The 18,003-nt window shown below is 39.7% G+C and overlaps 2 protein-coding genes across 3 annotated transcripts in view; one reads left to right on the plus strand and one right to left on the minus strand.

The window, feature by feature from the left end:
- Positions 1-16,853, plus strand: part of LOC117956335 (endonuclease V-like) — a 72,983-nt gene extending 56,130 nt beyond the window's left edge. For both annotated transcript variants that reach the window (XM_034891339.1, XM_034891348.1), the window contains one exon: positions 16,491-16,853. The gene's annotated coding sequence lies outside the window, so the exon portion shown is untranslated. The remainder of the gene's footprint in view (positions 1-16,490) is intronic.
- Positions 1-18,003, minus strand: part of LOC117956277 (excitatory amino acid transporter 3-like) — a 381,877-nt gene that overhangs the window by 54,582 nt on the left and 309,292 nt on the right. The window lies entirely within an intron of this gene.

Genomic DNA, 18,003 nt, shown 5'->3' on the forward strand with positions numbered 1-18,003 from the left:
CAGCCTAATATTCCTTTTTCTTCACTTTCTGTGAAGTTATAACACAAACTTGATCAATTTGGGTCATGTTTTGATTTGAAATTGAATGTGCAGTGTTCTCAATGTGTTGATATCATGGAATTAAAAGCTATTCTAAAGGATTTTGAGCGTTATTCATTTTTTTAAACACTGCTATTATTCGGAACACAACTGTACATTTTTAGTGCATAGAATACTAAGCAGTTTAAATATCCTATTGTCTTTTTGGCATGTTTTTATAAATCATGTTTTAATGTTAAAGATACAAGTGGAAAAGTGAATCCTTTGGATTAACTATCTGTGGAGGGCTACTTTAGTAACTATACCTTACCTGCAGGCCAGTTAGCAATGGGAATTTATATTTGCTGATAAAGTCAGATTAATGTTAAGACTTATTTAAAAAAAAGAACTATTAAAAATGACCAACAATTTAGAGGCCCCCCTGCCTTGGCTCTGAGGATCCCCTGTTGAAAATCCCTGTCAAAAAGCAATTGACTGCAGTTGTTTAAAACCAGGAAAGTGCCTTCTCTGGAAATCATCTTTCTTTCACTACCTATTCTCTCCATTGGATGTCTCTGGACTGGTGGCCACCCATAGATATTTGTTATAAGTTCCTGTACCCATACAAATTCATACAAGCATATTTGTGGAATCCATTAAAGACCGCAGATGTGGTTGGAATGATACTTGTTTATATACATAATGACATTGCTTCAGTACAGTAACTTGGATGGCGGTTGGCACTGCCTCTTTGTTGTTATTTCCAAACTTAGGACAGCTAACGTTGACTCAGCTACTGCTAGCATTATTCATAACCTCATCGATTCGCTTACTGGGGTAGCACATTACACTGTTTTTTGCTAAAGCTAATTGGGCATTTTCAATTTAAAAAAAAAATTAAACGGAATGCAAATGCTTCTAAACCTTTTTGTTGGGAAATAAAATTTAACAAAAAAAGACAACAGTTGAAGTCAAGTGAATAGATAAGACAAGGGAAAAAATGGCTTGGTACATAGGGCTGACTTAGAATCATGACCTCAGTATTTTTTAAGACCTGGTTACAGCCCTGATAGAAGCCTGTCTAGCATTCTGCAATGGCTTGTCTTTAAATGTGTCTGTGTGTCACATTTATCCACAGACACACCCACACACTTCACTGTAAGCTACACTCTCCCTCTTTCTATTACATATGGCCAAAAACATCATAGCCCCTGAGGAAATAATGGATGCAGCTCACAGGTTCAAGCCCTGGAATAATCATTGGAATGATCACGTTGATCTGTAGCCTCCGCCTCTCATCTCTGCCCTTTATCAGTCGCCACAGCATACATATCCCACTCACACGTATGCTCATTCAGTCACATTTCACTCTAAATGCCCCAGAGAAACTCTCTGCATGTGTGTGTTTGTGCTCACGAGAATATCAGGTTTTTTTCCGTCTTTGCAATATGCCGTCAAGCTCACTCATTACTGTGGGGAAAAACCAGCAGCTCCTACGCACAACCACCTCACCTCACTCACACACATCGTTACTCACTGTAAAGAACCAGTGGCCTCTGGGCTCTCTCACCCCAGCCCACCGTAAAGCCTCGTCTCCCGGGCCATTCATAAGCCCTAATGTGTGTGTTGGTGAACTACGTCCAATTCCATGCATCACACCCACTGCATCTCATTTACATGAGAGTAATATGGTGTTTTACTACAGGCGAAGCACAAGTGTGATTTGTTGGCGAGATGAGCAGTGAATCAACAATGTTGATATTTGACTTCAAACTAGAATGTCTCTCTCTCTGTGCATGCAAACATGTGCTATGTTCATAAATTTATGAATGACACCCTGGCTTGCATAATGCTCCATAGTTATAGAGCATATAGTACTGTACGCGGTTATAAATCTTGGCTGTTAAAAAGGCAGTGGTGCAGATTGTTAGAGGCACAGATTGTACTATTTGTTATGTCAATTCACTTCCCTGACGGGTCTAACAGAGGGAGACTTCATCTCTTCTCCTCTTCCTCCTCCTCATACCCTTCTGCGACAAGGCTCAACTGCCTTATAAAGCCTGAGCTTTAATGTCAGGCAGCTTCAAACATCCTTTCTTTCTCCATGTCTCATTTCTGTCTTTCACACCCCTCTGCCTTTCTCTTATTCTGAACATTCCTTTACTGTTGCTTCATTTTGTCTCTCTTCCTCCTCTTTTGTTGCCTCCTTCTCTCATCAAACTTCTTTGTTGACTTGCCTTTTACTTCCGTCCTTCTTTCTCATCTCTCCCGTTCCCGGCCGTCTTTCTAACTCTACCAGCCCTCCATCAACTTCTCACTCTGGTACACAGCTGTCAGATGCGGCAGTGGATTGTATTGCACTGACCCAATCAGAATTCAGTATGGGGGGGACATATTTTGGAGTGATGGTTGCTATTGGTAAGCAGCTGCTCTGGGGCAGAAGGCAGGTAGAGACGGACGGACGGGATGCGTGCGTGCGTGCGTGTGTGTGTGTGTGTGTCAGCTACTGAAATCGATACAGAGGGTAAAACATGTCACGGCCTGCATCACTTCATGGCTGCAACCATAACTATGTGAATAAAGTCACGCATGTGAATAAATCTTTACACATTTGTGAAGATGACCAAAAGTCGAGTGCTAGGTTTGCCAAAGGACACTGATGAATCACACATCACACAACAAGTTTGGCAAATCACCAGAAAACTGATTGCCAGGCTTATTTAGATTTTTGCATATTGTTTTTCTATGTATAATTTATGTCGTTATCCGACTGACTTTGTTGTCCGTAAATGTCTCTGCCGACAGACAGCAGTAACTAAACATAAGTTAAATCTCACCCACCCACCCGCTGGCAAAAGTCTTAAAGTTATCCACACCATTTGTATCCATGAGGGAAGATATTAGAAACCGCTTACAATACTGTTTAGCAGCACCACAAACTACAGGCTCATAATTGAGCGTACGGTTGAATCAACATCCCTCCCAACATTATAACTTTGGAGGATTTACTGCGGAACTGTTGTATTAGACTGCATTAGTTTTAGCTGTACCATATAAACTGGCAACTGGGTGTATAAACAGCTTTTTAATGTTGTAGCTGGTCTAGGTAGAGCTACATTAACTCCTTTATATATATTGCAGTTTGGATGTGACATCTTAGTCTGTAAAAAGTAGCCTTTATACAGGTTTGTAGTTGTACTCTACTACTACCGCTCCTAGACTACTGTCAACTCCTATGAAATGTCCTGTGGATGTCATATTGAATCATGAAGGCACAAGTTCTTAAAAACTCACCCTCTGATCTCAACTTGCAGCCTGTCACCACGCTACAGATGTTGCCCATCAATTTTAGGATTTCTGGGCTTTTTTTCTTTCAGAAGTTGATCAGCGGTTTGCGTAGGTAGCCAGCATCTCCTGGGGACTGGCTCGATGGCAGGTGTCCCTGTCTGTCACACGGCCAGGTCCCCATCAGTCCAGTCACTGCTAACGTCACGCAGTGTCGGCCAGAGACCTGAAACTGCAGCTGATACATTTGTAAATTCCATTTCATCACAGATGACATCTCTGTAGTCCCCTGACTTTAATCTGAATGCGTCGGTATTTCAAAGATGTACCTATCAGGAATTTTTCATACTCTTTCTCTTCATACATACATTACTTAGCCCACACTGTTATGATTAACGTGGTTGTGGGGAAAGTGAGATGAATGCTGTTATGAAATTGAATAAAGAGAACTATTTAAAATGGTGCAAAAATGATTCCAAACCAGCCATCTGCATTTTCCTGAGATTCTGATACATCAAACTTCTCTCAGATGAAGCCATGGAAGAATATTGAGCACAGAAGGAACTCAGTACGAGTTAGTTAAACACAACTCATTTGGCTATTTAAAGGTTGAAATAAAAAAAGGCTGAACATTGACTAAATCTGGTTTTTGGATTTGTGTGAAATGAGATTTGGAGGCCAAACCTTGTGTGCACATTTTCTTAAAGCTTTATACAAAGTCCCCCAGTTAGACACACACAAGTGGCACAGACATGCATCTGCACATAAAAACATTTGTGGTACACATATATTTTATTTTAAACCCCACTGCACTTTGACCATCAGTGTGAATCCAAGCCCCTTAAGTGATGCCACTTAATATTCTGAAGTGCACCACGGTCTGGTTTGAACACCTTATATTATGATTGTAACATGTAGTTGGAAATCAATATTATTATTATTATTATATTAATAATCATTGGAAGTCATTCTGTTTGTATGAAATGCAACAACAGGAGTAAGAAAACAATAACAATAAAGTTAATTGATATTTAATATTGAGCGTTCAGGGGGAGTTCCAATCCTTAAGTATTCAAGTTGGTCATTTGATCAATTAATGAGGCACATGCATCTTTTTTGGGGGCTTTTTTATACTTCTCTAAAGCAATTTGACAGTGTTTGGGAAAAACACCTATTTCCCTACATACTAAGAAGTGACTTGTCTAGATCAGGGGTCTTTAATGTTTTTTTAGTCCAGGGACAGTTGAAAGAGAGACCTAGGGACATCCTACTACATATCCTGTATACTATATACTTTGCTGCTTTTTCTGACGCTTTTTTTTTCTGATAATTTTGTTGTGTTGTCAAACCTTTTTTGTTTTGTTTTCCTATAATGGCAAAGAAACTTTTTTTCTGACTTTTTTTACAGACTGTAAGTGAGAAGACTTTATAAGAAATACAATAATGCAGTAAAGATATTTGGTTCCAGCATCCACCAGCAGCTTCATCTGGTCAGTGAACTCCAACATGGGGGATAGGGGAAAGAGGGATTAGGGTGAGTGGAGAGAGTGATGGATCCTCAAGGGCATCGGGGTTGGAAATGGGGTTTGAAGGGTGATGAACGGGTGAAAAGGAGGGTTGAGATTTCTCGTCTCTTCTTTGTGGTCTCCCATGGTCAAATCTTTGCTCAGGTAGGGGTTGTGGTGATCATTGCCGCGCTCTTGTTTAGATTCCTCTTGTCTTGTGTCCTTGGCCGAGGGAGCAGATGTGTGGCGCAAAAAGTAAAGTAGGTTAGAGATTGCCAGCTTTACCTTTGGCTTGTTAAGGAAAAGTCCATCTGCTTTAAAAAGAGGTCTGCAGACCTAGAAAATGTTAAAATTGTCAATGAACTGCAGAGAATGCACGGTACATTTAGTGATACTCGACACCTCTGCGTATAGGGAGCTGACAGTATTCAGGGGGCTGTTGCACAAAAGTAGAATGAAGAAATCTAGGATAACCGTAAAAAGCGCAGCTTGACTTAGTGTGATCTGCTCATTGCGGCTTAATTGATTGCACGTTTGCCGTGCCAGGATGAGAAGATGAAGCTATGCCAAGCCAGCTGGGATAAGTGCACGTTCACGGCTTTCTTAAATAAACCACGGTATCAGTCACAGACTTACTGATGCAGAAATGTACTGTTGCAGTAGCTACTTATGGAAATATAATAACTTGAAACACATTATATGCAGAAATGAAACACAGCTGCTGTAAAGAAACAGAGAAAGCGTGGCAGATGATCGCAGACCGACTGAATGCGTAAGCAGCCTAAAAATATACTTTTGCTGACCACTGCTCTGAAACCGTCATAATCATAACATTCAAGGATAAGGCTGCTAATCATTTGCATAAATTAACCGGTGTACTCTTTGCTTTTACAAGTAAGCAGAAGATAATGTTACTCATGAAATTCACCATGAAGATCAATCTTTTACAACGCTAGATCACGATGCATAAATATCTCTTTCACTCTGTTTCTCCCTCTCTCTCTCATGGACTATAAAATAAATTATCAAAGTAATTTTAACTTCCGTTGCTCGCTTTTAATGCAAAGTGTACATTTGTTTTTTTGCAAATGACAAGTGACTCAACTATTATTCAGTCGTTCCCCTATTTTCTTCTATGCTTTTACTCACGTTGTTTTTTTTATTTTTTCCTTTACATATTATATGCTTTGCTCACTTCTTTCCCCAGCAAAATATGAGGTAAAAAAAACATTGCAGTGTCCTCTCCCTGTTGTTTCCTTGAATGTACAGTAGACTACAACGCTATATAGTTGCTGGTACACTGAACTAAGGTTCTAATTTGCATATGTTCTTAAAAATGGACAATCCTCCCAAATTATAGTCTTAGTTCACTTAACCATAGTAGATACTTATTAAAGAATACAAAAAACAATAAGCTAAAATAATTTAAGGTGCATTGGTCCACTCTAGAAAGACATGTACAGCGCTTTATATTTACTTTACCCTTACTAACTGACTAATTCTAATGATCTCAACCCTTCCTGCTGTCTTTGAAGTGGTTGGTTATCTTGTGAGTGTGTTGCTTTTTTGCTTCCTTGATGCCACGGGACAGGTTGGCTCTCGCTGTTCTCATGCCAGCTTCATCCCCAGCTCTCTAGGCTTTGTCTCTGGCCCTCAGCAGCCTGAGGACATCCCCTGTCAACCATGGCTTCCAGTTAGCCCGAGTGATGATGTCTTTTGTGTGGGTCACATCATCAATGCACTTGGTGATGTAAGAGGTTACAGTGTCTGTATACTCCTCTACGTCTGTCTGGTTGTTGTAAGTGGCTGCCTGCTTAAACATTTCCCAGTCTGTTGTGTCAAAGCAGTCTTGAAGAGCATCAGAGGCTCCCTCAGGCCACACTTTTACCTGTTTGCGAACCGGTCTGTTTGCTTTCACTCTTTGTCTGTATGCGGGCATTAGCATAACAGTGATATGGTCAGAAAGTCCAATGTGGGGGAGGAGGGTGGCTTTGTATGCTCCTTTGTGTGTAGTGTAGACCAGGTCCAGGATGTTGTCTCCTCTTGTTGGAAAGTCAACAGCAATTCATACAGCAATATAACAGTAACAGTGAAATAAGTTATTAACAGTATTTAAGTGAACATCAACATGCACTTGTTGTATTTTCATGCTGGCAGATAACAATAAGGTAAACCCACTGCTGAGGGAACAGAAAAGGCTCCAGGATTAATAAATCCTGGCTGGTAGCCTGGGCGGGACCAGGCTAGCTGTAGAGAATAAATCTCCATGGTAACTTGGGTGCCTTTGCTTTTGTGCAACTATAAATGGTATAAATAACAGGGTTTAATTCCACAAAGGCTTAAGGATTGTAATCTTTATAAGTTTAGACTGGTTCTATTCCTATAAGATACCATTTTTGTACAGAAACTTCGAAAATACATGACAACAACGAAACATACAGCAGTGTGTGTGCAGTGCATTATGTGAGCATCCAGCAAAATCCTTGGATGTTTATTTGCAGTATCTACAGTATATTTCTGAAAGATCAGCGCATTTGTCTTATAACTCCAAACTTTAGACTATTTAGATAACTGTATTGTACAGACATCTGTTCTCTGTGGCAGTCTTTCTGTGTAAACAAATAGATGCAGAGCCAGCTTTTTCTTCTTTACAAAAACAACAGTACAATATTTGAAAAGGCTGTTGTGTTTTTGCTATTTTCCATCACTGTTTTAATACACAAAATTCCAGGCAACCCCATCAGAAGCTCTTGTCTGCTGACAATGTCTGAATAATTCACCTCTGAATCCACACACACACACACAGATCATAAAGGCCAGCCTTCGCATGGTCTGTCAGGGCCCCCTTCCCTCTCTCAAACACAGTGACACAGTCCACCATGATTCATCTCCCTGGCAGTGTGAAGTGTAAAGGATATTATTACTAGTGAAGGGCTCAGCCCCACTGAAGATCCACTGCTTTGCCAGCTGCCCAGAAGAGGAAACGGTAAAATATTGCTAATGTTTTCAGCCCTGTTAGCATGCGAGCGTGCGTGCATGCATGCGTGAGCATGTGGTGTGTGTGCATGTTATGTGCAGTAGTAATGCCTGAAGCCTGACCAGCATAGCTAAGCAATTCACAGGCTTGTTTACCATCTAGAAATGTGCTGACTTGTGGGGGTTTTGTATGCAAATGTCTCGCTATGCATGCAGAAGTACCTGTGTTTCATGTGTGTATATGGCCATGGGTGTATGATCAAGTGTAAAATTAGTTTTGCACATTAATAAATCCAGCTGTTGTTGAAACCCATACAGTATGTTGTACGGGGTTTCTTTGTGTTTCTCTCTTCTTTCTACTGTTTGTTGGCCTGTAGACTTTTGCGATTCTGACCAAAACAGGACTGAGTCCCATATAAAATTCTCAAACAAAAAGTAGCATTACTGTGTAATGTAACATCATCATGCTATGCTGTATATATTACAATGCTACTCGGATCAGTAACTGTTAAGTGAGAGGGAAGCGGAGTGATATGCTAATCTAAATGCCAGTCTATTTGCACACATGTAAATTGTACTGTAGGTCACTCATTATTTTTTTAATGAGTTGTAGGGTAGTGGCATCTTAATCAGGTCTGCACTCAGTTAAACAATTAGCATAAATAATTTGCAAGTACTTAAAACTAGGGCTGCAACTAACAATTATTTTCATTGTCTATTAATCTATTGATTATTTTCTCAAATAATCAAATTTGTTTGGTCTATAAAATGATAGAAAACGGTTTTAAAAAACAAAGCCAATCATTGTTTTACTAAAACCTAAAAAAAATGACGGCCTCCAATCTCTTTTTCAGTCCTAAATTCCAAGATATTCAGTTACTGTCAAAGAGGAAAAAGAAAAAAAAATATTCACATTTACAAAACTGGAATCTGAGAATTTTACTTTTCTTTTCTAAAATATATGACTCGGACACAGATTAATCAATTATCAAAATAGTCTCAGATTAATTTAATAGTTAACAACTGATTAATGATGAATCTTTGTGTCTCTGCTCAGAACACTAGGATTCCACTTTGTGCATGTAGGTGATGCAAGGAGGAATGTGCAGAAGTTCAATTCTTCTCACCCCAAGGTCTTAAAGGACTCTTGACCTGTGGCTTCACCTCATTGGTGATGAAGACTTTTGAGAGGTTGGTTCAGCAGGAGTTAATGAATCAGGTGGAGGAACAGCTAGACCCTCTCCAGTTTTCTTATAGGGCTGGCAGAGGTGTTGAGGATGCAAAACTTACATTGTTAAAATCCCTCTACCAACATCTGGAATCCTCAAAAACTCATGCTAGGCTATTTTTTATCCACCTTCTTAAGCATTCAAAACTATGTAGCCCTACTTGTTGGCTGAGAAACTTCAGTGTCTTTTTAACTTGAACCCTTAACTTAATTGGCTGGATACTTGCTTTCCTGTCAAACAGGTGACAGTGTATTAGGGTAAATGGTGTATTATCATCTAAAGCTATAACTTCCACAGGCTCTCCTCAGGGCTGTGTTCTTTCACCATTGCTTTTTTATTTTATATGCAAATGACTGTAGGAGTAAGTATGAGAACTGTGTGAAATTTGCAGATGACACTGTTAAAGTGAGCCTTTTGAACAATGATGAAGAGGGCCATGATCCTTTAGTTGAGGATTTTTTTGTGTGGTGTGAAAGATTCTATCTATCTATCAACGTTTCCAAGACAAAGGATATGATTATTGATTTCCGTAGATCACAGCATAATGTTTCACAAACTGTTATTCAGAAGATGACTGTTGAGACAGTAGATGAATATAAATATCTAGGTACCATCAGTGATAGCAAATTTCCCTTTGAGAGCAACTAAGATGCTGCCTGTAAAAAGGCCCAACAGAGACTTTTCTTTTTAAAGAATTTAAAGAATTCTGTTAAGAATTTAACATTTTAAAGAAAAATGGTATCATTCAGCGTGAGCAGGACTTTGATGACTTTATTAACCAGTGTTTTGTTGAATCGGTCCTGACTTTTTGTATTGTGATGTGGAATAGTGGACTAACAAAGCTGGTAAACATAGCGTCTAAGGTGGTTGGGGTACAGCTACCTCAGCCTCAACATATAGATGATAAACGGGTTAGGGGTAAAGCTAACCAGATGTTAAACTGCCATGATCACCCACTCTTTGGGGAAATTAATTTTCTCCCCTCAGGTCACCGTTTTTGGCTCCCTATGTTAAGAACTAGACTTGTCAGGGATTCTTTTATTCCTGTGGCTATTAGGACCATGAAATCACTGGAGTGACATCTAATGAAATTTTACATAGTATATGTTTATTGATGAATTTATTCCTGTCATTGTTCATTATGACATACTGACCTGTGTACTGTGCGATTGGATCCTGTTATTGGTTTTGCGGGAAGTAGTGTCTCCATTAATGTGCTGATGTGTGTTTTGTGTTGTGTTTTGTGTTTGTGTTGTTGTGTGTAGGTTTGGAATGTTGTTGGCATCTGGTGTGCTTTGTGTATGTTTGTAGTTCCTTTTTTAAGGATAATTAAACTTGATGTATTGCTCTTTCTGAGGGCTTTATGTGGGAAAGCATGTCCTGCTTTGTCTATTTGAAAATAAGTGGGGACCATCATTTTTCAAAAGAACATCATGCTATAATAAATAAAACTTGAATCTAGCAATTGAGACCATCAACTTGTTACGAAATGTTTACTGAGGTATTAAATCAAGTGATTTTTCCATTGCTGTAGTCCTCCTGCAGTGCCATCATGCAGCATTACGCATGGGGGGGACCGCAGTATTTATATGTTTACAACAATATGTGATTGTAGACACCTTGCCAAAAGCACAGCAACAACTAGTGGTGTCCCGCTCCCCGAGGTAAAATTTGAAGACGAAAGAAAGTCTAACAGACAAACATTTTTCTTCATGCAGGTTTTGTCACCAACAGTATTTGAGTTTGGACCGATAATGACAACGTTAAGGGTAACGATTGCGCAAGAGCTTAACAGCTGTGTTTCCAGACTTTGACATTTGATGATATCTACACAGTATTAAAGACAGATATTTAGTTATTTACACTGTGTTCTGCAGTTATCTAATGCTAGGGTATTTGATGCTATCCTGTAGTCCATGAAGTCGGCCATCTCCTCCGCTCGCGCTCCGTATCAGACAATGTGATGGTGAGACAGCACAGATTAAATTTTAAGAACTCATTTATTTAAGGTTTGAGTTGGAGGTGTTTATGGAACAATTATCACTCAGTACAAGCGCATATAACCCTGCTGCATTTAATCTTCATGATAACGGGGATGAGGCATCAATATTTTAATATATTAGCAGTAATCGTGGAGGACCGCACTTTCTCCAGTCAAGTTTGTTTTTTATCAGACATAACCTTTGCATGGGAAGTGGCATAAGCACATTTTCAGCCCCATTTTGTGCATACGCCACGTTTATAAATGAGACCCCTGGGCTGTTTTACTTTACTGCATAATTTTGAAAATATATATTCCTGTTGCGTGTGTGTATATTATTTAACATTTCTATTTTAGCTTAATGTTTTTTCTGGTGATTGTGCTTTTTTCACTTATTAGGGACAGAACATGTTGTTGCTTTCATACTTAATGTTTTTTATTGTACAGATGAAAAAACCATAGCAAAGCTGCAGATTGAAGATGATCAAATTGAGAGTGATTTATGCATGAAGGGAGCTCTGCCTGAACAATGTGACCTATCAGCTTGGTATGTTTCTATCACTTGTTTACTTTGAGTTTCTATTTCATTTCAAAGGTTACCTGTAGCTTCAACATCAACAATTTGGGGTTCAGTAGGGCTTCCATTCCTTTCACCTTTAAAGAACAAGATGCTTTCCTTCTGTACAATGAAGAAGAAGAATTGTACAATGCTTGACACCCAGCTCCATGTCTGGCAGTAGAACAAGGAGTACTGGAGAAAAGAAAAACAGACTAGTGACTTAATCTAAACAAGGCCTACCTGACATCTACACATCATTCTATTGGCTGTAGTCCTCAATTAGGCTGGAAAAAACTCTTCTAAATAATTAAAAACTATAAATACATAATCCTTGAATATATTTATTAAAATTAAAATGTTCCCTCTTTATAATTAGAGTTGCATCCCTGTAAAAAAAATACACCCCCAATGTATCATCATGTCTTAGATCTAATTAGAAAAGATGCATAATAGCCTATTAGAGTTACACTCCCTAACTGTAATTGCCTGAGTCTTAAGCCATCAAAGCTCCAGTGTACACTTTATAGACGTTGGTTCCAAAACTCATTGTTGGTCTTTAATTAACAATAAGCTTACGATAGCAACACATGCAATGTCAAAATGTGTCGCAGCAAGCATGTGTGTGATGGCCACACTGGACAGTGGGGATATATTCGCTATAAGTACTGTCTATTTTAAGAAAGACCAGATGGGACAGTGGGGAAATAGATATTAGAATGGGTCACTTTCATTTATTTTAACTCCTCAGTGTCAATATGACATTGTCTGTGCTACACATTTTGGAATCAATGATTCGCAACAAAGCCTGTCTTTGCAACTTCCCATCAGTTACAACATACTGAGTTGAAAAGCAAAACATAAAATGCAGTTCCTCTATGAAATGTACAGATTTAAAAACAAAAATATGTGAACAAAAAACAATTCTCTGATCTTCATTCATCGACAGGTTCATTCACGGAGGAAGAGCAAGAAAGGATGCCTCCGCCTTTACTTTCCTTTGTTCTTCCACCTCTTGCATTCTGTCAGATCACATGCAGATCAGCTGCAGTGTCTTTATTATGTGACAACAGGAAGTGTTAGGGGGAACCAGCACAAAACAGCGATACACATCATTACTTTTTAATCAGCTTTGAGAGAAGTAAAAGTATAGTTGTTGATCTTCGTCATTTGATAGTCTATGAACCATTAGTGGAGAGAGTGACAACTACAGTAAGGGTTTAAAGGATAATTCTGGTTTATTCTAGCCTGGTTGACACCAGACCCTTGTCATTTTTAACTGAGAGTGGGTCTGGGGAAGGTTCATTAACAGCTCATTTCCAAAGGAGCTTCACCAGCGGATGCCGCTCACCTGCCACTGACCAACAATCCGGGTGACATAGCAGCGACAGCTGCATCAACGGGTTGCTTTGCTTCGGTGGTCGTCATGTTAAATGGAAACAAAAAGCTGCTCGCTGCGCTATCGTCATCGTGTAAACCCACTTCAAAGGTTTTGATTTGTGCCATGATTTGGAAAAATTGTAAGCCCAAGCCCATACAATTGAATTGAAATTGAATTGGCCAGACTGACATGCAGAGCAAGTTCTTTAGGGCTTTCCCAGGCTAAGTTCATTCCAACCTGTCTTCCAAAAGTCTCAATGCTGTCTAAATACTGTACTCACAAAAGTAAGTGCAGATATCAGTTGAGAGCCTACTATAAGACCCCCGTCCACCATTGCCAAGTATTCTACTTTCCGGTTTCTAAAACAACAATTGGTGAAAACTCTCTCCTCCTGCTCACCCGGCTTTTGGCATTTGACAATCTCATGCCGTCTATTCTACCTTCCCCGCCAGTTCACTTTGATCATCATCATCCTCTCAACTGTGTACACACCACCACAAGCAGATGCTGATGGTGTTCTGTCCTGGCCCCGGACCAGGTATCCACATGCTTCCCTCGTCGTGACTGGAGATTTTAAAAGGCAAACAAAGCTGAGCTCACGAGAGAAGTCATGTGTTGGACTACCCTTCCAGAGGCTACACTACTTCTCTGACATCAGTGTGTCGGAAAAGTGTCACAAACCCTAGAACTAGTGACAAGCTTCATGTCATCTCTATGGTGACGGTACAGTCATTCTTGAACCAAAGACTTTAGGGTTGATGGATCTCGCTGATGCTTGCATCTAAGGACTTGCTGTCAGATGTGTGGAGGAATACAAAGTGCTGTCACATAGGCTGTTTATGAACAGACTTATTATTATTGCACACTAACCTTTTACCACATTCTTTATGCCACCCGCGCATTTCACTGCGTATATTGAGAAACATGAGTATTTGACAAATAAATTATTAAATCGTCAATCTCAATCTTGTTCAGATCAGGTTAACAAGCCAACCTGATATCTAAACTTTGTTTGGAGGTAAAACTGAAATAAGTGCACCCCTTTTGTCCAAGAAAAACTCTGCATGCACATGTTTTGTAAGTTTGGTTGGTCAAAGTAGAAATAGGTCATTGGCTTGTGAACTCTGAAGGATGTTTACAACTGACAGTTTGTGTACTAATTTTACCATTCACCTTGGTTTTGTCTTTAAAATAAGTTTTTATTAACACAGGAGTTTGTTTAAAACCTGTCCGATCATCTCACTGTTGGTGCTTTTTGCCCCATCCGACATAGGTCCAAATCTGCAAAAGACCTAGATTGCAGTAAACTGGAATTATCCTTTGATTCCAGTATTGATAGTGGCCAGATCTACATACTGACCTGCATGGTAATACAACAGCAAGACAAAACAGAGACAATTATAATAACCTAATGCTTTATTTCTACAAAACTACTACTTGTAACAAAACATCAGCTCCTAAGAAAAGAGGAGAAACAAGCCACTTCACGGTGTTTGGTCCTGTGTGGACAGACTCAGGGGTGCTGTGTGTGTTTTATGGATATTCGTCTGCAGTGATGATTTTGCAGAGTCATCAAGGCCACATGCACTGACTCACATGCACATAAAATCCCATCATCAGAACTAATAACACACCTACATAATCACCAGCCATACCTTAGTGTCTTAATATCTAATGACATTATATATGGACACCCTGTGGCTGCTGTAGATGCAGCGGGGGCCACATCTTCTTTCCTCTTACACTGACCCTGAGTCAGCCTTATGTAATATCCGCTCTCCTGCCATTATAGCTCTATTATGCTGTCATGTTATTGCCCATTCAGCACCTTGACTGGCACTGTGGCCCCTGTAACGTGATATAACAGCTTGCCATCTCTTTCTCCATCTGGCTCTCCCTCTTTGTATTTATCTGTCTTTCTCAAAGAAATTCCTAATTCCAGTTTACCTGCGCTGCTCTGGTGCCCAGTGTCACTCTCCTTCATATTGCTTGCTGATGCTGATTGCCTCTGTAATGCACTGACAATATCCTGGGTGGCTATTTAGTGCAAATTACTTTGTGTTGTGTTGCTGTGGGGCCCAAACTAGCTGGACTGGGGAGGCAGGCTGAGCCCTCTACTGTTGGGGGAAAATAATGATGGAGGCTGATAATGGACCTTGCTGTTTGGCTCCAGTTTTTGCTGCTACAGCATAGAAATAGCTGTGGCATGATAGTATGTTTTCAGTATGGGGTTGAAGTTGAAATACATCATTATTTAATCAGATCTGGATGCTTTCCTGTTAACGCATCACTACTTAACTCATAGGGAATCACTATCTCGGCTGATAATCAGAAGTTAGACAGATATTAAAAGAGATTTTTGGGACTGCTTGATGATGGATTGCGTAATGAAAGATGATTTTGACTACAGACAAACAGCATTTTGGCTAATTCTGTCTTTTTAATCCACATGTAATCATTTTTTTTTCATCATCTGCATTGTCCTTCTTCTGTCCTTTGTACTTCTTAAATGAATTGAATTGACAAAAGTCAAGTCATATTTGAGACTGACCTTGTGTAAGATGTAAATGAGAGTCCATGCTGGCCTTGCACTTCAATGTAACATTGATGATTCTGTCAGAGCCAATATTTTTGGCAGTCAGGCTGTAAATCAAACTTTGATCGTGCTTTTGCACGTCATCAAGATACCGTGATGTGCAGTCCGAGGGTCCTCAGTGACAGCAGACTATCATGTCCCTCTGGCTGAATGTCAGCTGCATAATGAAGAATACCTTAACTTAATCACAAGAGGTAAAACATTTCATAGGGTCTTATATCCTGTTATTTTTTAGTCAGGCTAGTCTAAATAATAGCAGGCCTATAGTATTGGAAGAGGATACATTGTGAGGATATTTCCCCAGACTGTGTGACATTTCAACGGTAACAAACTTTGCTCTGTAAAGGTTGTAATAGTTAAAGGGGAATTGGAAAGTGGAAGAGAAGATGCCATGTTCTCCAAAGATTGCCTGTGCAATAAGTGCCTGATGCAGCACTGTTATAAGAACTGTCAAACGCTGTGTTTGGATGCAGGGAAGTACACTCAGCTGAGTCAAATTACTCATTTTAATTTACCTAAAACAACTTTTGGCGGGGTCCTGGTAGCTCACCTGGTAGAGCGTGCAGCCAATGTACCGAGGACTGCAGGAGTCCTTACTGCAGAGGCCCGGGTTTGATTCCGACCTGCATCCCTTTGCAACATGTCACCCCCCTTTCCTGTCTTAAGCTGTCCTATCAATTAATAAAGCCCCAAAATTCCCCAAACAAAATCTTAAAAACATCCCCGGATAAATATTTTGCACTGTGCACAAAACAAACTTAAATTATAGTGGACCTACATGTACACTTCTTTTTAGTGTCCTGAGATAACTTATGTCATGATTTGACGCTACTAACTAAATTGAATTGAAAACTGTACAGCTTCCCAACTCTAAAACATGTTTTTTGCTTCTTTCTTTACTATAGACAGTTATATATTTATGTTATTTCCTTAAATGGTTTGTTCTGTCTCCTCTCGTTCCAGGTTGCAGATGCACCGAAGGATCTCAAAATTTTGAAATTCAACATTTTGAAGACCAGCAACTACAGAAGACCACTAAAGTGTGTGTGTGCGTGTGTCTGTGTGTGTGTGTGTGAGAGAGTGCGTGCGTGCGTGCGTGCGTGCCTGTGTGCGCGTGCGCTGTAACTTTTGAACTGGTTTTAAAAGTGCAGCTGTTTTAGTCTGGGCCAAGACACAAGTCGTATTAACTGTATCTTTTTATGCTCTTGCCCCATATTTAAACTGGATATGGGTCAGATTGGCTCTTTTTATACACTGTTCTCATTACATTTTTGGGTCACTCAGCTTTTTACACTAAGAACCTCGTAAATAAATTATGAATGTCCCCGATCGGCTTCAGAGGGCTGGTCATCTGCTTTTATCTCTTGGTTGTGTGAAATTGTGCTCAATGGTAAATTCTACAGTGGGCTTTATGGGAACAGCAAACACATTTTTACACACAAACACACACACACACACACACAAACATACACACACAGTCCCAGTCCATATCATGTATAACGTGTCTCTCTTTAAATGAGTCAGACTTGGCAGAGGACACCGCTGTGCCAAGCCGGTCCCAGCAAGGCGAGCGGAAAAGAAGAGCAGGGGGAAGGGGGCTGACTCTGCAGGGTTAGGGGCCAGAAATAGAAATGTTCAGATGGGGCGGTATTGATCAGCAGGAGGGGTCAAAGGATCAGTGGACACTGCAGACTGTCCCCACTTCGGAGGGATGTACAGAGCGTAGGCACATATACAAAACAGAATGGACAGATTATGGCATTTAAGGAAGCAGGACAGGTTATTACATGCTGCTGAAATCACATACTGTATGAAGCTTGGTAACTGATGCTAAGTAGAAACTATGAATACTCTAATCAGGCTTTTTTGTTTGCTCTAATTGACAATTTCTTAACAGGTTGATCAAATGTTTCCTGATTTGATCAGTAATTGAAGTAACTTAAGCAGCATGTAAGTCTGATAAGTTTTCTGATTATGTAAAGGATAAGTTTACATCACTACTTTATGTAAGAATCAGAAGGCCTGTGTTTTAGTTAATATATCTCACATTTCTATGACCATTTGTTTTGATTGTAACATTGTAATAGTTAACTATAATGCTGTCCCTTAGCTCTTGTTCCCTCTTCTGTTGCACATCTGTACAGAATGCTACTGGAGGCAAAGATAAGCTTTTATGGAACTTTAATGTATTATACTTCTTAGTTTAGCTATGATTTGGGCATTTTTTTCTTCTTCTTCAAGGTGCAGCATGTGACGCTACGCAAAGATTTTTGATGTTTGACCTCAACTGCCAATGAAATGCAACTGGGTCTATAAGTCAAACCTTTTCGTGTCATATCTTAGAAATGCTCTGAAACCTTTGAATGGGGAAATCTCCTGAATGCACCCTGAGCTATTCTAGATATACACTCACCGGCCACTTTATTAGGTACACCTGTCCAACTGCTCGTTAACACTTAATTTCTAAGCAGCCAAT

The sequence above is a fragment of the Etheostoma cragini genome, chromosome 2, assembly GCF_013103735.1.
Source record: "Etheostoma cragini isolate CJK2018 chromosome 2, CSU_Ecrag_1.0, whole genome shotgun sequence".
Classification (NCBI taxonomy): Eukaryota; Metazoa; Chordata; class Actinopteri; order Perciformes; family Percidae; genus Etheostoma; species Etheostoma cragini.